Below are 22,171 nucleotides of genomic sequence, written 5' to 3'. Positions count from 1 at the left end.
AAATGGGGTCACAAAGACTTAGATATAAGAGAAAAATGACTAAACTGAACCAAGAGGATGAGGATAAGCTTTAGAAAAGAAAAGAAAAAGCACGGAGGAAAGACTGGGGTTGTCAGGGATCTAGAGTAGGGTCTTACCGACAGAGAAGGAACACTATCACAGAGCTTTCCCTCCAAAGTGAATGGAGTTTCAAGAGGCTTCCATTAAAGAAGTTTCAGGATCAACAAGGGATAAGTGAAAATATTTATATTCTAATTGCGTCCTGTGACTCTATGAACTAATTTTTTTGTCAATGAAATTCTTCAAAAAAAAAATGTAATTTCAAAACAAGAGGTAAAGGAGTCATTAGAGAAACTTACACTGCATTGCAAAGCTCTACACTATACAATACACTAATAATACTAATAATAATACTAATGTGCCTTCTGCAGGAGGAAGCAAAGTATTTTTCTACCAGAAGCCTAGCCTACTATGGAGATCATATAGAGAATAAGGAATGTGTAAGTACAAAATCTAAGAACTGGAAATTTTCTTCTGACCTCTAATGTCTACAGTATGTTGCAAGGAGAAAGGAGTAAGGAAAAGGATGAAATAAATTAATATTACTTGGAAAGATTTTTCACAAATGATTGTTATCTACCTAAGAAATTGCATTCTGGGGTTTGAAGGATCTATAGTGATCCTTTATATGTGGTCAGAAAATGAATGAAACAAGAGTGAGAGAAAAGAAGAGAAAAGCTGACAATAGAGATAACTTCATGAATTTAGATTTGAACAAAAAATGGAAGGGACAGGGAGTGTCTATGGAAAGATATCTGGATCCAAATAGTGTAAACAAAACAAAATACAGGGACCAAGTGCTAATTTGAAAGAAGAAAAAAATTAATGAAATTTAATAGGAAGACAAAGCTAAAAATTAAAGTCTTAAAAGGTGAATATTTTGAGCTCTCCATTAAAATGAAAGAGAATCACAAGATGGAAAAGAAAATAAAACCTGTATAAATGTAAAAAACACACTGAAAACCTAAAAACACATACAGAGTAAAAATAAAAGAATAGGATAGAAATTACTGTATCTTAGAAAGTTTCCCAAAAATCAGTAATCAAAATCATGAATTCAGAAAAGACAACAATAAAAATCAATAACTTAGACAAACAGGGAAGCCACATTGTACTTAGAAACTTTAGGCAGTTAAATAGTGGATAAATACTTACCCACAAAATGCACAATCTTTGTGTTCTTAATAGGAAAGCTAACCAAATGTCAAACACACATTATAATATCACAATAATTAGAGAGTATAATAAAGCTCTTTCCCCCTCAGATCTGGGTAAGTATAACGGAAAGGTCAAGAAGAAGGAAAATTTGAACTGAACAGATTCAAGACTTTTTTTTGATTTTTAAAATTGGAAATGATAAAGTATTCACATTAAATGCAAAAAATGAGACAATGTAGCACAATTTAAAGGATATAGCAGAATCAATGGACAGATGAAATTCTGTATTTCTGAAAACATGTTAAGAAAATTAAATATGATAGGATCAAAGAGCTGAATGCTTAATAAAATCCAGAAAATTGCTATTTATTCCAAAAAAACATAAAGAAGTTTATAGGATTAAAATGCATAAAGTTGAAATTTTAAAAAACTACAATGCATTAGGTACTCCAAATATGCTGACTGTATTGTCCTTTGTTGTGCTATGGAATGCTTAGAGCTTGGTCAGACATCAAAGATGCCAAGGTCATCTACTGCATCCTGGGCCATTTCCAGTTGTCTTGACTTTTTTCCTGTCACTGGACTTTGATGACTGTAGAAGAGAGAGTGTGACTAATGACTGTGCAACTCTGCTTCATTTAAATCCAATTCACATGAGAGTCAAGTAATCACCCTGTGATGTCATTGGTCCTTTTTAGAAACAAATGATAAAAAACAATGGTAACAATTGGGGATGGCTCTTTTGATTATGCACTTGAATATTGTTTTGAAAAGATATTTTCTGCAAAATGGATAATTTTGATTACATTAAATAGAGAAGTTTTTGTAAAAACAAACCCAATGAAATCAACATTAGGAGGGAAGCAGAAAACTGGGAAAGAATTTTTACAACCAGTGTCTCTGATAAAGGTTTCATTTCTAAACTATATGGAGAATTGAGTCAAATCTACAAGAATACAAGTCATTCCCCAATTGACAAATGCTCAAAAGACATGGACAGGCAGTTCTCAGAGGAAAAAATTTAAGCTATCTATTTTCATATAAGAATACTCTAAAGCACTATTGGTGCAAATCAAAACTACTCTGAGGTACCACACCAAACCTAGCAAATTGGTTAACATGACAAAACAGGAAAATGATAAATGTTGGAGAAGATATGGGGAAGTTGGAACACTAATTCATTGTTGATGGAGCTGTGAGCTCATCCAACCATTCTGGAGAGCAATTTGGAACTATTCCCAAAGGGCTATAAAAATGTGTATACCCTTTGACCCAACAATACTTCTAGAGCTGTATCCCAAAGAAATCATAAAAATGGGAAAAGGTCCCATGTATACAAAAATATTTTTAGCAGCTCTTTTTGTGGTGGGCAAGAACTAGAAATTGAAAGGATGCCCATCAATTGGGGAATGGTTGAAGAAGTTGTGGTATATGAATGTAATTGAATGCCAATGTGCTGTAAGAAATGATGAACAGCCAGACTTCAGAAAATCCTGGAAAGGCTTATATGAACTGATGGTGAGTGAAGTGAGTAGAACCAGGAGAACATTGTTCATAGAAATACCCACAGTGTGCAATGACTGATTTTGATAGATTTCTCAGCAATGCAAAGACCTAAAACAATTCCAAAGAACTCATGATGGAAAATGCCATCCACATACAGAGAAAGAACTATAGAGTCAGAATGCAGAGTGAAGCAGACTATTTTCTTTTTTGTTCTTTTTCTTTCTCATGGTTTCTCTCATTCGCTATAATTTTTCTATGCAACGTGACTGATGTGAAAATATGTTTTATAGGAATGTATGTATAAAGCCCATATCAGACTGCATGACATCTTGGGGAGGAAGGAGGGAAAGAGTGGGAGAAAATTTAAAACTTATGGAAGTGAATGTTGAAAATTAAAAACAAATAAATTGAAAACCGTTAAAAATATAAAACCAGTAGTGTGAAACATCAATCTATTATTAATGAGAAATGGCTGATCAGTAACCAAATCATTTTTGTGAAAATGGTAGCCAATGTGAATTAGGACCAAAAGTACATACCGAGACAAGTAATCAGTTTAGGTGCATTATTGCTGAGGCATGTTCTTTTTATTATTTTTTTATGGAAGAATTTACATTGATAGATGCTTTATTTGTGTCCTTATAATACAGTGGGTACCATGATTTAGCCATTCTAGGACAAAATGAAGTATTACATTTCTCAAAAAACAAGTCCACTTAAAAAAAAAAAAGATGTTTTCCAGTAAACAGTTTTGCTTATAATTTTAACTAAATTGATTTTCTTGTGCATTTTTTTCAATTTTAAGGGATAAAAATTTCTATTTTACATTTTGTGATTTCTCCCTTCCTCCAACCCCCATTGAGTCATGAATGACCACAATTGGAAAAGGTATTTCCTTCCTTGCTCCTCTAATTTACTAATTTGCTTATTATATAACTGTATATGGGCTATATATGCATTTGGAGACTTGGCAAATGGTGTAAGATGTTTGTCTAAACCCAATTTCTACAGACTGCTTTTCCATTTTCTCGCAGAAATTTTCTCAAATACTTCTTTGTTGGAATCTATAATTTATCCACTGTACTATTATGTTTGTTTGCTTTTTCTATGTTATATATTGAATCCTTTTCTTCCTTGTTCTTTGCAAAGAAGAGGCTGGTGAGAGAGAATAGTGTGTAATGTGTTCTATATTTGATATAGTCTACTTCCATTTCAATTTGCCTATTCTCTTTTTTTCAGTCTTAGATTATACCTTCTTTTTTCTTTCTTTGCTTTAAACATTCCCCCCACCCCCTTTTTATAATCCACCTTCCAAAATAAAAGTTTGTTTTCCTTATAAATAATCCTCTGAGCATAACCTCCATCGTGGTCCCCCTTCTCATGTTTCTCTGTACTCACTGGTGTCCTGAATTGAACATATTTCTGTACAAAACTCTGTGTGTGTATTTCTCTCTCTCTCTCTCTCTCTCTCTCTCTCTCTCTCTTTCTGTGTGTGTGTGTGCATGTGTGTGTGCGCGTATTCAGCTGTCCTTTGTATTAAGTTTATGTGACATCTGATCTTCTGTCCTTTCCTCTAGAATCACATAGTCGGCTTCACCTTGATTACTTGAGACAAAAAATTTTATCCTCTGTTCTAGCAAACATTTACTATGAGATGATAGGCAAATCACCAAACTTTTTAGTGCTCCCAAGAAATTCTGTAAGACTATGAATTTCAGAAAAGTGGTAGATTTGTGTAAATGGTAAGAATTAAAAAAAAAAAAACTGGAAACTTCCTATACCAGTAAAAAACACAAGTCTGAAAAGCAACAGCAACAAAAACTGAACTATTTATGTTTTTATGGCTTTTTTCTTTCTTTTTAAAATCTTATTTAAAATTTATCTTTTCTTCTTTTGTTAATTGGTGCTTTTATATTTTGGTAGATTACAAATAGTTTTCTTTAAATTCCTAGTTTAGTTAGCCTACAGTTGTGCTTAGTAGTTTCTGATAATTTTCTTTATTTCCTCTATGTTGTGAATTCATGTTGTTCTTTTTAAAATTTATTATTTCTTTTGAAAAATCAATTTAACAAATGGTTTATCTATCTCATCATCTATTTTTAAAAGGGAAAATCAGTGAAGTTTTGTCTGTCAGTCTAGTGGGTTTGTTGACAAGATCAATTTTTTGAGATCAATAACTGCTAAAATGGATCATGTTAATGTAATCATAGATCCATGAAAATATTGAATTATCAAAGTAGCAGTTCACTTTTTCTGCTCCTATGATTTCATTGGTGTAGCTTGCTTAAAATTTTTTCAACTTTATCCAGTTATTTTAAATTTGTGTATATTGTTCAGATAATTTTTAAAAACTAATTTGTTTTCAGTGGACAATTTTTTTTAAAATGGGGGGTTAATTGTATACTCAATTCAATGATCCTTTCATTTTTGTATTTTAATAATATGTTTTCAGTGGCATATACTTTTGCTGTCCCTTTAATAATACATAAATGTATAAATAAATAAATAAAAGCTTTTGAGTAGTTTCAAATTGCTTTTCAGCATGTTTTAATTAATCTATAGCTCCACACATGGCACATTAGTGTATGTCCCCATCCATACACAATTCATCCAGAAACTGTCATTTTAATTTTTTGTCATCTTAGTCAATCAGATGAGGTGGTAAGTCAGCGTTGTTTTAATTTGCACTTCTCTAATTGTTAGTGATGTAGAAAATTTAAAAAATATGACTATTAGTAGCAAATCACTTGATCATTTATCAGTTGAAAAATGGCTCTTACTCGTAATTTTTCTCAGTTTTTTATATACCTTAGAAATGAGACTTTTATCAGAGAAAGTTCTCCAAAGACTTTTTCTCCATTTTCCTACTTTTCTTCTAATTTAACTATATTGCTTTTGTTTGTGCAAAACCTTTTAAATTTTATACAGCATGGGGGGAGGGGCAGAGCCAAGATGGCAGAGTGAGAGCAACTGCTCACCTAAGCTCTTAGGGAAATTCCTTCAGATACCTCTAAAAAGAGAATCTGACCAAATTTTGGAGGTGCAGAATCCAACAGAAGACAGACTGTGGCAGATTCACAGACCAGGACAGACTGGAAGATGCACAGGAAAGATCTGATCCACAGGGGTGAGCACACAGAGCAGCATCCTGGCCAAGCAGGAAACCCCCAGGGCAGCTTCAAGCAGCAGCAGTATGGTGGAAAGGCAGAGTGGCAGCCCAGGACAGGAGACCAGTGGAGCCAAGTAAGTGACAGCTGCTGAGCCCCAGGTATCAGCTGCAGCCACTGCAGAGACTTACAGCCTGAAGATTAAACGTCTGTAAGTCACCTACTTGATCTACTGGGAGCCAAAATGGTAGAGTAATTGGTAAATGCTCTCTCCCCCTCCCCTTTCTGACATCCAAAGAACCATAAAATATTTCCCCAGAAAAATCCTGAATCAGTGGCAACAACTGAAGGGGCAAACAGTCTTGTAGCACCTGAGGCTAGGAAAATAGCAAAGGGAGAGTATTCTTACTGTGGTGGAGGCTAACCAGAAGGAGAGGAGCCCCAGGGGGGTGGAAACTCACACTAGGACCCAGGCATGCCTCAGAGCTAGGAGAGGAGCCCAGGGGGAGATGAGGGGGTGTGGAAACTTGCACCAGGACCCAGGCATGAGCTGAGCTTGCCTTTGCTCTAGCTCAGCTGAGGAGATCTCCCATGACCAGACCACACCTCGCTCACACTTAACAAGCTAGCCCCAGGGCTAAGCCAGGAAATACAAGACAAAAGGAAAAAGAAAGGCACCTGCCCTTAGCTTTCCCACAGCAGCAGCTCAACAGCAGATTCTCCAGCTTCTAACTGAAAGAACCAGAGGCCACAACACACAAAGCCTCACCATCATGAGCAAGAAGCAAAGGAGGAGGGAAAAGACCATAGAATCTTTCTATGGGGACAAGGACCAAAACACAATTACCAAAGAGGTCAATACTGAGACTGTACTCCCATCTGAAACTTCAGAAGGGACTATGAACTGCTTGCATGCACAGAGAGCACTCCTGGAACAGCTGAAAAAGGAAATAAAAGAAAAATGGCCAATGATTTTGACAGTATGAAAAAAGAATTCACTGATGGGAACAGCTCTTTAAAAAGGAAAATTGAACAAATGGAAAAGGAAGCACAAAACCTAACTGAGAAAATTAGACAAATGGAAAAAGAAGTACAAAAACTTACTGGAGAAAATAATTCCTTAAAAGGAATAATTGAACAGATAGAAATAATTGGACAGATAGAAAAGGAGACGCAAAAGTTAACTGAAGAAAACAATTGTATGAAAATTAGAATTGAACAAGTAAAAGCTAATGACTCTATGAGACATCAAGAATCAGTCAAACAAAATCTAAAGAATGAAAAGATAGAAGAAAATGTAAAATATCTAATTAGAAAAAACAACTGACCTGGAAAGTAGATCCAGGAGAGAAAATTTAAGAATTATTGGCCTACCAGAAAGCCATGATGAAAAAAAAAAAAAGAGTCTGGACAATATCTTCCAAGAAATCATCAAGGAAAACTACTCAGAAGTGCTAGATCCAGAGGGCAAAAGAGTCATTGAAAGAATTCACCATTCATTTCCTGAAAGGGATCCCAAACTAAGAACACCAAGAAATATTGTTGGCAAATTCCAGAACTATCAAGTGAAGGAGAAAATACTACAGGCAACCAGAAAGAAACCATTGAAATGTCAAGGAGCTACAGTCAGGATCACACAGGACCTTTCAGTTTTTACATTAAAAGACTGAAGGAATTGGAATTTGATATTCTGTAAGGCAAAGGAACTGGGACTACAACAAAGGATCAATTACCCAGCAAAGTTCAGCATAACATTCCAGGCAAAGAGATGGACATTCAATAAAATAAAGGATTTCCAGACCTTCCTGACAAAAAGGCCAGAATTCAATAGAAAATTCAACCTTCAAATGCAGGTCTCAAGAGAGGAATAAAAAGATAAACAGGAGAAAAGAAAAACTTGTTACTCTATTTGGGCAAACTGTTCACATCCTTATAAGGGAAGATGATATGTGTTAATCTTGAGAATTGTACATCTATTATGAAGTATAAAAGGGATATACATAGATAGAGGGAATAGAGTAAAGTAAATGAAATGATGATAAAAATGTGATTCAAGCATGAGAAGGAATTGTAACAGGAAATGTAAACAGGAGGAAGCAGAAAATGATAAATTACATCACAGGAAGAAGTTCAAAATTGTATTATAGTAGACAGAAAGAGGGGAGGGAGAGGAGCATTGCTTGAGAGACACTCTCATCTAATTTGGTTCAAGGAGGGAACAATAAACAATTAAATATATAAATCTCACTAGCTCTGTAGGCAGTAGGAGGGAAAGGGGGAAGAAAGGGGAGGGAAAGCTAAAAGCGGGGGAAGAAGTAGTAAGAGGTAAAGGGGAGTAAAAGGGAGGGGGGCTGAAAGAAGATAGAGAAGACCGTACGAGGTGGTGGTCAAAAGTAAAAACTCTATTGAGGAAGGGAAGGGAGATGGGAGAACTAAAAGTACAAATGGTGGGAAAGAGGATGGAAAGGAAGACACAGTCTGTAATCATAACTGTCAATGTGAATTCAATGAACTCTCCCATAAAACAGAGACAGCAGAATGTATTAAAAGCCATAATCCAACAATATGTTGTTTACAAGAAACACATTTGAAATGGGGGGGATACACACTAGGTAAAGTTAAAAAGTTGGAGCAGAATGTATTGTGCTTCAGATGATGTAAGAAAAGCAGGAGTAGCAATCCTAATCTCAGACAAAGCAAAAGCAGAAATAGATCTAATCAAAAGAGATAAGGAAGGAAACTATATCCTGCTAAAAGGCACCATAGACAATGAATCAATATCATTACTAAACATGTATGCTCCAAGTGGTATAGCATCCAGATTCTTAGAGGAGATGTTGGGGGGGGGGGGGGTTGCAGGAAGAAATAGAGAGCAAAATTTCAGGTTACAAAATAAACCCACACAAATCTTCTGCATTCCTATATATTAGTAACAAAGCCCAACAGCAAGAGATAGAAAGAGAAATCTCATTTAAAGCTAGGGTAGACACTATAAAATATTTGGGAGTTTACCTGCCAAAACAAACCCAGGGACTATATGAACACAATTACAAGACACTTTTTTGCACAAATAAAGTCAGATCTAAGTAAGTGGAAAAACATCAGTTGCTCGTGGGTAGGCTGAGCCAACATAATAAAAATGACAATTCTATCCAAATTAATTTACTTATTTAATGCCATACCAATTAAACTATCAGATAATTATTTTCTAGAGCTGGAAAAAATAGTGTCAAAATTCATCTGGAAGAACAAAAGGTTCAGAATATCAAGGGGACTAATGAAAAGAAATGCTAGGGAAAGTGGCCTAGTGCTACCAGATCTCAAATTGTATTATAAAGCAGCAATTCTCAAAACCACTTGGTACTGGCTAAGAAACAGAAGGGTAGACAAGTGAAATATGCTAGGTACTCAAGACACAGTAGACAATGAATATAGTAATCTACTGTATGATAAACCCAAGGATTCCAGCTTCTGGGATAAGAACTCACTGTTTGACAAAAATTGCTGGGAAAACTTGATAGAAGTGTGGTGGAAACTAGGCCTAGACCAATGCCTGACACCATACACAAGAATAAAATCCAAATGGGTACAAGATCTAGGTATAAAGACTGATACTACTGACAAATTGGTGGAGCAAGGAATAGTGTATTTATCAGTATTATGGAGAAGGGAAGAATTTTTGACTAAAGAAGAGATAGAAAGCATTATGAAGTGCAAGATGGATAATTTTGATTACATTAAACTGAAAAGTTTTTGCACAACTAAACCCAATGCAACCAAGATTCAGAGGGATGTAGAAAACTGGGAAAGAATTTTTACAGCTAATGTTTGTGATAAAGGCCTCACTTCTAGAATGTATAGAAAACTGAGTCAAATGTACAAAAATACAAGTCATTCCCCAATTGATAAATGATCAAAGGATATGAACAATTTTCAGAGGAAGAAATTAAAGATATCTATAGTCATATGAAAAAATGCTCTAAATCACTTTTGATTAGAGAGATGCAAATCAAAACAACTCTGAGGGATCACATCACACCTATCATATTGGCAAACATGACAGAACAGGGAGATGATTAACGTTGGAGAGGATGTGGGAGAGTTGGAACACTAATTCATTGTTGGTGGAGCTGTGAGCTGATCCAACCATTCTAGAGAGCAATTTGGAACTATGCCCAAAGGGCTACAAAAATATGCATCCCCTTTGACCCAGAAATAGCACTTCTAGGACTATATCCTCAAGAGATCATAAAAATAGGAAAGGGTCCCACATGTACAAAAATTTTTATAGCAGCACTCTTTGTGGTGTCCAAAAACTGGAAATCAAGGGGATGTCCATCAATTGGGGAATGGCTGAATAAATTATGGTATATGAATGTAATGGAATACTGTTGTGCTATAAGAAATTATGAACAGGAAGACTTCAGAGAGGCCTTGCAAGACTTATATGATCTGTTGCTGAGCAAAAAGAGCAGAGCCAGGAGAACCTTGTACACAGCAATGACCAGTGTGCGAGAGTTTTTCTAGTAGATTTGGATCTTCATAGCAATGCAAGAACTTAAAAAAATTCCCAATGGTCTTCTAAGGCAAAATGCCTTCAACATCCAGAGAAAGAACTATGGAATTCAATCACAGAATATAGCAGATTATTTTCTGTGTGTGTATTACATTTTTGTTTGTTGTAAGATTTCTGTCATTCATTGTAATTCTTCTACACAGCATGACTATAGTGAAAATGTATTTAATAGGAATGTATGTGTAGAACCTATATAAAACTGTATGCCATCTCAGGAAGGGAAGGGGGAGGGAGGGGAAAAAAATCTAAGTTATATGGTAGTGATTGTAGAACACTGAAAATAAATAAAATTAATATTAAAAAAAAAACAAAACCAAAAAAAATTTTTTTACAACCAAAATCATCCACTTTATCTCCTGTGAAACACTTTATCTCTTGCTTGGTCACAAATTCTTTCCATATCCATAGTCCTGACAGTTAATTTCTTCTATGTTCACTAATATACTTCACAAATATGTACCATTTAAGTATAAATCATGTACTTATCTTGAGTTTATTTTAGTATACATTGGGAAATGATAGTCTATATCTATTTTCTGCCAGACTGCTTTCCAGTTTTCCTTTCTCAACAGTTTGTGTTCAAGAGTTCTTGCCCTAGTAGCTGGGATTCTTGGATTTGTAAATAACAAACAAAAATATTATCATGCTCATTCACTTCCATTCATTGAGTGCTTAATTTGTTCTACTATTATTTGTATTCCTTACACAGTACCAAATTATTTTGAAAATTAAAGTTTTGTTGCATGATTTGTGTCTGGGCTTAAGGGGAAGCTAAGTGGTGAAGTGGATAGAGTCCCCTGCCTGGAATCAGAAAGATGGCTCTTTCTTCGCTCATATCTGCTCCAAACACTTACTAGTTGTGTGACTCCAGACAAGGCACTTAACCCTGTTTTCCCGAGTTTCCTCATGTGTAAAATGAGCTGCAGAAGGAAATGGCCAACCCCTCCACTGTCTCTGCCATGGAAATCCAAAATGAGGTCACAAAGAGTCAGATGTGACTGGCAAATGACTAAAATACAACCAACTGTAATTTGAGACCTGGTACCGCCAATTCTCCTTTTCCATTTTTTTAATTAATTCCCTTGATATTCTTGACCACTTATTTCTTCAGATGAATTTTGTTATCTTTTTCTCTAGTTCTATAAAACAATTCTTTGGTAGTTTTATTGGTATAGTACTGAATAAGTAACATAGTGTTTTCATTTTTATTACATTGGCTTGGCCTACTCATGAACAATTAATATTTCTCCAATACCTTCTGTCTTTATGTATGTGAAGAGTCTTTTGTATTTCTGGTAATATAATTCCTACACGTGTTTTGGTAAGTAAACTCCTAAATATATTACACTGTTGATGCTTATTTTAAATGAGATTTCTCTTTTTATCTCAGTCTGATGGATTTTGTTGGCAGTATGCAGAAATACTAATAATTTGTGTGGGTTTATTCTATATCCTGCCACTTCGTTGAAGTTATTGTTTTGATTAGATTTATTGTTGTTGTCAACTCTAGGGTTCTCTAAGCGATGATCATATCATTTGTAAAAAGTGGTAGTTGGTTTCTTCTTATTCTTTCAATTTCTTTTTCTGGTTTTATTGTTGAACCTAGCATTTCCTGTACAATATCGAATAGAAATGCTTATACTAGGCATCCTACTTCATCCCTCATCTTATTGGAAAAGGTTCTAACTTTTTCCCCATTTATGATAATGGTTGCTCTTGGTTTTAGATAGATAGTGCTATGATTTTAAGCAATGCTCTATTTTTTCCTATGTTTTCCAGTGATTTTTTTAAAAACAGAAATAAGTATTATATTGTGTCAAAAGATATTTATACATCTAGAGAAAGCCATATTTTTGCTGTTTTTTATTATATTTATAGCTTTCTTAAGAATGAACCTGTGAAGGCTGAAACCTAGAAATAAATAAATAAATATTTTTTAAAAAGAATGAACCTGTCTTGTATTCCCAAATAAATCCAGATTAGTCATTGGGATATATTCATGTGATCTTCTTGTTAATAATTAATTTAAAATTTTGTGTCAATATTCATTAGGTAAATTGACCTGTAGTTTTATTTTCCTGTCTTGACTCTCCCTGCTTTAAGTATTGAGACCATTGTTGTATCATAGAAGGAAATTGGTGAGAGCCCTTCTTTATTTTTTCAAACATTTTATGTAGTATTAGAGTTGTTTTTTAAATGTTTAGTAGAATTCACTTGTACATCTATCAGGTCTTTGGGCTTTTTTCTTAAGGAGTTCATTTATGTCTCATTTAATTTCTTTTTCTAAAATATGGTTATTTAAAAATTCTATTTCCTGTTCTATTAAACTGAGCAATTAATATTTTTTGTAAATGTTTATCATTTCATTTGAATTATCAAATTTATTGTCATATGTTTGGACATAATAGCTCCTAATAATTGTTCCTATTTCTTCTTTGTGGTTTGTGAATTTAACTTTTTCATTTTTATATTGGTAATTTTATTTTCTTCATTCTTTTTGTTAACCAAATTAGCTAATGAGTTATCTATTATTTTTTCAAATTAATAGATCCCAGTTTTATTAATTCAAATATTTCTTTCACTTTTGTTAACCTCCCATTTGATTTTTAGAATTTCTGTTTTGATGCTTAAATGGGGGTTTTAATTTGTTGGCTTTCTAGGGTTTTTTTCTTAGTTGCATGTCCAATTCATTAATCCATTCATTCTCTGTTTTAGTGATTAAAGAGTTTAAAGGTATACATTTTCCTCTAAATATTTCTTTGGTTGTACCCTACAAATTTTTTGTCTGTTGTCTCATTGTTATAGTTATCATTAAAGAAATGATTAATTATTTCTATAAATTGTTCACTGATCCATACTTTTTTTAGGATTAAGTTATTTGATTTCCAATTAATTTTTAATCTATGCTTTGGAGGTACTTTATTGAATGTAATTTGTATTGCATTATATTTAGTAAAAGATGTCATTCATATTTCTGCTTTTCTGCATTTATCTGTAATGTTTTTATGTTCTAAATGTTGTAAATATGCCAGATTCACATGTGAAATAAGCATACTCCTCTATAATCCCATTCAATCTTTTTCCAAGATCAGTTACAGGGGTGGGGTACCTATGACCTTGAGGTCACATGTGAGCTTCCAGGTCCTTAATTGTGGCCCTTTGACTGAATCTAAACTTATTAATAAGAAGATTTGTTCTATAAAACTTGGACTCCATTAAAAAGCCACATCCAAGGACCTAGAAGACCACAGTAGATCCCACCCCGGATCTGTTTTACCTAACTTTTCTAAAATTCTATTCAGGTGTTTAACTTCTTATTTATTTATTTATTTTATTTTATTTATCTAGGCCTGTGATGGGTAAAGTGAGATCCCCGACTTTTATAGTTTTCTTTCTCTCTGTTTTTTTCCTATAAATCATTTAACTTTGCCTTTAAGAATTGAAATTCTGTGCCACAAAGTGCTTTAAAGACATTTGCATTAACTACTTTGCATCTGATTTTATCTGGAGAGTGAGATAAAAGAAAGATTCAGAAAATTTTAAGATTCCCAATCTGAGTAATTGAGAGAATGGGGTGTCAATGATAGGCTTGTAAAATCTAGTATAAGAATTACCAAATAATTTTAAGTAAATAAAATTCTTGTTTCGATCTTCTTTTGATGATTGTTTCCTTGATCCCATAGCACATTCTTCATCAGAAGGGAAGGCAAATAAGATAATTTGCTTTTCTTTTAAGAGAATATCTAAATAGTGTTTCTGCTTCTTTCTATCTGGAATAATCAGGATATCTATACTGATTAACCTTATATCTTCTGTACTTAACCCTCTTTTATGTACAATCTTTTGAATAGTAATTGAACAGTTTTTACCTATTCAGCACTATTCTAGATACTACTGTCTTTTTTTCTAGGAAGCTGGTAAAGCCTTCTTAAACTCATGTTTAAAGATGAAGAAAAAGTCTGACCTAACATAAGCAAAGTTTATATGTGTGTATGTGTGTATGTATACATACATATATTTTGTATGTATATACATACATACATACATACATATATATATATATATATATATATATATAGGGTTGACGTAACTGGTAAGTATATAGGTGTCAAACAAAAAATGCATACATATTGCAAGATCAGAAATAATAATCGTTGCAGTCAGTACACAGACTCCCTGGGATTCCCTCCATTCGTCCATCGTGAAGTTCATCACTATTTCTAAACTAATGGCAGCTAATACAATTTCAGAATCTTAACTGGTCAGAAGATTTCAATTTTTTGGTGCTACATTAACCTGGAGATTTCTCAGGCAACAACCAAGACAGATCTATGACTTGAGACTTGTTTTATATTTTGAAAAATTGTTTTTTCTGATTCTTCTACCAATCCTCCTCTATTTTATAGCTTAGCTTTTTGTTGATCCTTACTGTACTTACAGTTCTGAGAGTCTGTATCTCAGTGTTGGTTGCAGTAGAACCTGGTCCAAGTCTACCACAAAGGAATAGAAGAAGTATAAGACACAGACCTTGACCTCAAAGAGCTAGTAGTCTCATTGGGAGGGCAAGATTAATAATCCATGTGAACAACTTATAGAATAATATTCAGTAAATAAATTCTTAAATGGATCCATGATCTCATCATTGGGATGATTCTCTTCAATGAGGCAGATCAAAACTCATCTGTGCCTCACTATTCAGCAGCTCTTATCTTTGTCTTCTTATGAGTTCATCACAGGGGGTCCTTGCAATGTGCTGGAGACTTCATGACTGTCTTTTAATATTTCAAGAATACAAGTGGCTCATACAAGTTGCCTCTTACTCTTACCATAGAAACTAACCACCTTCTATTTTAGTCATATATTTATTTGATAGGGGCAGCTAGGTGGTGTCAGGAGGACCTGAGTTCAAATCTCACCTCAGACACTTGACACTCACTAGCTGTGTGACTTTGGGCAAAGTCACTTAACCCCAATTGCCTCATCCTGGGTCATCTCCAGTCATCCTGATGAATATCTGGTCACTGGATTCAGATAGCTCTGGAGGAGATGGTGACCCACACAGGCAATGAAGGACGAACACACACACGTATTTATTTGATGACATCATTTACTTCTCATTCTTTCTTGTTTATGTCTTTCAGCTGCTCATACCCACTGGCAGCTCTCCACTGCCCTCTGAGTGATATGCACTTTTATTTTAGTGCTCAGTGATTTGTGGTCATACAATACTAGTAGAATAACTTTGTTCTGTGCTTTTGATCATTAATATCAGGTGAGGAGTAAAGAGATGCATGCCTTCCAAAGGTATTCACCACTGTCATGGAACTTTTCCATGACAGAATCCAAGTTGAATAGAGATTGCCTACAGATGGTTATGTCCTCTAGATTCTCCCACTTGTGAATAACAGTGCCTCAAGCCCCAGAACATTGCAGAGATCCATAAATATTCAAAAGTTTGGTGTAACTATATACACTTGAAAAAATGAGTGAAGAATGCCTATTGTCCATATTATAAAATACTGTTTGTACATATGTAGATGTATGTGTCTGTATGTATACACATATGTATGCATGTAGTGGACACATGATAGACAATGAAAATGAACAAATTGAGGTTGGAATTAAATAGGAAGAAGAAAGTAGACTGAATTATATTTGGGAAATTCCAAAGCTCTTTTAATAATTCCAAACTTCTTTCTTCAAGAGGCTAAGAGTTTTAATATATTGGGCTCTAATGCCTGGTTCTTAGGGTGTGGACAATATGCTTTGCTTGGTATCACTCCACATGGAACCTAGATGAGCCTGCTTCTGGTACTACTTCTAGTGAAAGAACTCCCCCTCCTTGTTTCAGCGCATAAAGGAGGAACCTGAGGATTGTCTGCTCACTTCCTGTGTGGTGACACAAAGGCTTTCTAATTGGCTGTCAGAACAAATACACATACAAAAAGACTGGAGTAGATGAAGTCTCTCTATATTCCCTGGTGATCAGGGGTGAGAAGGAGAAAAAAAAACATCAAAATATTGTGGATCTCTGGGTGGGGGAAGGATCTTGAGATCATCGTCTCAACTGGCCTCCATGTGGTTGTAAATGCATCCTTCTGCTGTTTTTCTCTCTGTTGTGTCTATTCTGTCTTGATCTTAGAAAATAAATACTTTACATAGAATTGACCAGGTTACAGTCATGTGAACTTCCAAAACTGGTAAGAGTCACCTGAGATCCAGCAAATTGAGTCCATAGAAGAGCCTGCCTATAGCAGCAGAGCAAAGCATGATGTGGTGCTATCCCTGAGGAGCAGACTACTGAACTCAGTGCAGTGGTGAATCAACCTAGAAACCAAGCCACTATGCCACAGCCATAAGTGAACTTGATGGGGCTGGGGGAAGAAAGATCCTTAATAGCAACCACTTTAAGTTTGAACTTACTCTTCCTAGGACCATAATCTATAGATGGGAAGATATATCCCGGTGTGGGAAATGTTACTATGATTTCTTGTACTTTATCAGTAAATGTCCTTTTGTAAAAGCTAATCAGTATTAATTGGTTCTTTGGCATTGGAGTGACATTGATCAAAATTATATTGGGGTGATAGTCACTGGTGATCAGTGTTAGAGGAACAGAGTAGATAGGAACATATGAGCACAAGCAATAGAGAAAAACACCAGCCTTCTCAGGGTTACACCTAGAACTCTGATGAAAAGATAGGGTAGCCTTCATCTGGACACCCAACCTGCTAGTCTGAAGATGGTTTGGAGGTTAAGCCTAGAGCTTGTGTTTTATGATAAAATGAGATGTACGTAGCACAGAATGTACATGATAAAAGAGTTTAAATTGAGGAGATAATTATATGGTTAAGGATATTTGGGGAATATTTGTGGAAGGTACAAGGCATATACTGAACCTCTAAAATCACTAATGCCATTTTGGAGAAGTCAACGTTAACTTCTCAGGTAAAGTAGCTTCTATCATAATGGGGAGCATAACCTGTTTCTTGCTTTCATGACTAATCCATGGAAGCAAGGAGGGACATCTCTGCTGCTACCTGATGAAATAATGCCTGCATTTTCACATAATGATTAATAAATCTGAGTGGTGAGATTTTTATAGTTTCAGAATTAATCAGTCAACAAAGCATCAAGCTATATCTGTCTTCTAGTTCTGACTGTGCCAACAGGGAGGTACATGACAAGGATGGGATTTCTTTCTGGGACTTTAGCTTCCTCTTCTATGAAATGAGGCAGTTGGACTAGGTGATCTCTAAGGTTCCTCCCAGGTCTAAGATTTTATAATCTATAATCTAAGTGCCTATTCATACTATGTGTAATGGATTATTTATGGTTCTAAAAGATATGAAACAGTCTCTGATACTAGGAACTTACAACTGAGTTGGAAAGGCAAGCTAGATAAACTTGGAAAAACTGTAAGATTACAAAGCTACAATGGATGTGAAAGATGAGTGATACTGAAAAGAGATATGGAAGGTCAGAGATCACACTTCTGCATGCGTAACCCAGACTGGATAATAACCAATAATAATCACAACTAATAATAATTATAATGTAATTGGGCAGTACTAAATACTTATAATCTATAAATTATGGGAAAAAGAAAAGTTTTAAAATACAGAAACATAATAAAGGCGATCCAGATCCTATGAAAACAGAACAAAGTACATTTCATCCTTCTTTTCCTGATGATGCTTTCAATAATTACAACATTACAATATTATTATATTAATCTATCCACATTTCTGATAGTTATACTTAATTGCAAAAAGGCAGTGTTTTGTTTACCTATGTACAACATTCAACATAAAAGAACACTAGCATGATAGTTGCTTGTCCTGAGATCATATATATCTGAACTTCATTTATGAGATAAAAATGCAAGGATGAGATAATAACGGGTCACATTTATATAGTGATGTTTGCAAATCACTTTAAATACATTGTCTCATTTTAGTTTGATAAAAACCCCGTGATGTAGGTGCTATTATTACTCTTATTTGACAGGTGAGTTGCCTGGGATCCCACAGCTAATAAGTGTTTAAAACAAGCTTTGAACTTGTCTTCATGAATGTAATGCTAATGAGAGTTAAAGATCTTCCCCACCCATTAATGGGCCTGCCCATTAAAGGAACCTCGATTAGGGGAGATTTTTCTGTTGGAAGGCCCACACTTATTATGAATTTCTAATGAGACACTGATTCTCAATGGCTGTGATGCTCCCTGGCTCTGAAACGTATATATACATTCTGAGGTGAGGTTTTACTTTGGTGCTAGCTCATTGGAAGCGTTTGGCCAGACAAGACTCTGGGCAGCTGCTAAAGAGCCCCCCAGCTTTGAAGACCCTGAGGTGGGTGCTTCTCTCTCCGGTAACTATGTATGTATGGTCAAACAGTTGAATCTGTCTGTTGATCGTTGATGTATGTATTGCTTACGGTCAAACAATTGGAAGCCCTGTTTTTATTTCTCTGTATTTTCTCTGAAGTTCAGGGTGCTGACTTTTCTTCCTGAAATAAAGGAATGATACATGTACTTGATTAAAGTGATTGTTGACCCCTCAAAAGGTGCTTTCCTTTTAGAAAAGCAGATGTAAGAACCTGTACAGCAGTCCTTCCTATGTATGTGCAGGTCCTTGCTATTACAATGAATCAAAGTGTAGGGTTTGATACACTGTGTTGTTTGGGATATGGGCTATCTGCTGGACCTTTGGGAATAACTGGCATTCAGATATGGAGAAAAGAGGACATTCTAGGTTACAGAAATGGGAAGAAAGGATTAAAGGCCTGGAGCAGGGAGAAAAGCAGACTCTGGCACTGCTGCTCTTGCTGTTGCCACCACCCCTGGCATGGAATTGGGCCCGGGAAGACCATGCACTTCTCTTTCACTCAGGTCTCACAGAGTTTTCCCACTGACTTTTTTGGTGGTTATAGGTTCAGAAGTCTGCAAACTACCACAGCTGCCAATGATTCTGTCCCCTGAGACCTGCTCAGTCTGTCTGTTCTGGTGCAGCCCAGGCAGGACTGTGCTCCACTGCCTGCCTTTGTGAAAGACCCTTTCCGTCGACTTTCCAGGTTGTCTTGGGCTGGAGATTTGTTTCACTCTTGTCACTTTGTGGGTTCTGTAGCTCTAGAACTGATTTAGAATAATTTTTACAGGTATTTGGAGGACATTAGGGGAGAGCTCAGGAAAGTCCCTGCATTTACTCCACCCTCCCATCTGTTGTTCTTTATGAGGTAAAAGGTCATGAGGTGAAATTTCTTGAGGCCAGGAGTCAAGTGAAAGTTGGGGTGAAATTTCTTGAGGTCTAGTCAGCTTCCCAACAGAGCTTCCCCTCAGGGCCTACTGTTTGTTGATTCAACAGAGTTGGCCTGTAGACCTTACTCAAGCCAAACTTCAGCCCTTGAAGGCCCTGTCTTTTCTGAGATCCTCTCAAGTTATCTTCGGAGAACAACTCCTCTACCCTATTACTTTATGACAATTTTCTGTCTGTGAAGGAAATCTAGAGAACCTAGAAATTTCTGACTTATTCCACCATCTTCCCACTGATATCAATGGATGATATAAAGGAAGATCTGGCTTCATATTCAGATAAATATTGTCAGCTAAAAAAAACCCACTCCTATCCCAAAGAATAACATGAAATGGTCATAAGCCCCAAAAGACCTTTTAGAAGAACCTAAAAAGAAACTCAAAAATCAAATAAGAAATATCAAGGAAAAATTTGGGGGTAGGGAAAGCAATCCAATTAACCAGGTGAACAAAAGAGGTCCAGAATCTTAAGGAAATAACCCCTTGAAAACTGTAATTGGGCAAGAGGAATTGAATGATGTTATAAGACACCAAGAAATAATAAAATAGAAAAAAAAACAGAAAAAAATAATAATAAAATAGAAAAAATAGAAGAGAATCTGAAACATCTCCTTAGAAAAACAACTAATGTGGAGAACAGATCAAGGAGAGATAGTATAAGAATTGGACTACCTGAAACTTATGATTGGAAAACAAATCTAGATATAATATTAAAAATATTAAGGAAAATTGCCCTGAACTTCAAGAACAAGAGGGTAAAGTAGACAGAAAAGAAATCTACCTTTCACCACTTGAAAGAGATCCCAGGAAGAAAACTTACAGGAATGCCATAGCTCCCAGTTAAGGAGAAAATATTGCAAGCAACAAGAAAAATAATTTAAATGCTGCAGAAATACAGTCAAGATTTCACAGGATCTAAGAGCTTCTACTCTCTAAGATGGTAGATCTTGGAACACTATATTTTAAAGAGCAAAAGACCTGGGGGTTCATCCAAGAATAACTTACCCAGCAAAGTTGAGTATAATCCTAAATGAATGAAATAAATCTTTGATGAACTGAAAGACTTCTATGTATTTGGAATAAGAGTAGAACCCAATGGAAAATATGATATAAAACTGCCAGAAGATTTTTAAAAATAAAGACAAATTATAAGTTACTCATTGAGGTCAAACTGATATATCCATTCATCCATATACATATATATATATATATATACATACACACACAAACTGATATATATATGTACACACATACATACATACACACATTACATATACAGATAGATAGATAGATAGATAGATAGATAGATAGATAGATAGATAGACAGATACACATACACACATATGAAATCAGTATTCTTAAAACTATCACCATTGCTAAGGTAGTTTGAAAGAAAGGTTGAAGTTGAGTTGGGTATAATGAAGTGATTCTAAAAGAACAAAATTGAGTAGGAAAAGGTAAAAAGGAGCAATTATATTATAAAACTGGAGCATGAAAAGAAGACCAAATACAGAGGAAACAGGTGAGGGTGGTAATATTGGTAATATTAGAACCTTACTCTCATCTCAGTTGAAGAGGAAAACAATCTATACATCTGGAAGGGCACTGAACATGTAGCTAGGTGAGGAAGCTGGGGGATAGAGTTGGGGAGGGACTGTTAGAGGGCTGTACAGATTGAGACTTGGGAAGATAGAGGGAGAGGATGGGTGAGGACTTTTGGAAGGGTATGTGGATTGAGATTGGTGGTTGGGGGAGGGGATGGGGACTCCTGGAGGGATGAGTTAAGTGGGGGGGGGGGGGGGTAGGAGGATGGGGAGAAGATTAGGTAATAGGGATAAGTCAAAAAAGAGGCCAAGAAAGAAACTAGTAAAAATAAGATAGAGGGAAATTCACAAACAATAATTATAACTTTGAATGTGGATGGGATGTTTATATCAGTTCTCTGGGTGGTGGCAAAGAACTGGAAATTGTAGGGATCCCCATCCATTGGGGAATGGCTGAACAAGTTGTGGTGCACTGTTGTGATGGAATACTGCTGTGCTGTAAGAAAGGATGAGCTCAATGATCTCAGAAAGACAAGGAAAGACTTTTACAAAATGATGAACAAAGTGAGCATAACCAAGAGGACGCTGTATACATACAGTAACAGAAATATTGTTTTAAGAACTTCTTTGAGCAACTAAGTCATCTTGACTATTATAAATACACAAATGAAAAATAAAGGACATATCCGCATCCAGAGGAAAAAAACTTGATAAATAGAAGTTTGTATCTAATAATTTATGTATATGTGTATAAATATATCATGTGCTTGTGTGTGTGTGTGTGTGTGTGTGTGTGTGTGTGTGTTCCTAATGGTAGCCATCTGGGACGTGGAGAGGGAAGAAAAAAGGGAAAAAATAAATTTTTGAAATGATAACTTTTTGAATAACAAGTTGTACATGGTAGATGT

Source organism: Notamacropus eugenii, chromosome 6 (genome assembly GCF_028372415.1).
Source record: "Notamacropus eugenii isolate mMacEug1 chromosome 6, mMacEug1.pri_v2, whole genome shotgun sequence".
Taxonomy (NCBI): domain Eukaryota; kingdom Metazoa; phylum Chordata; class Mammalia; order Diprotodontia; family Macropodidae; genus Notamacropus; species Notamacropus eugenii.
Note: the sequence above shows the minus strand (reverse complement) of the source record.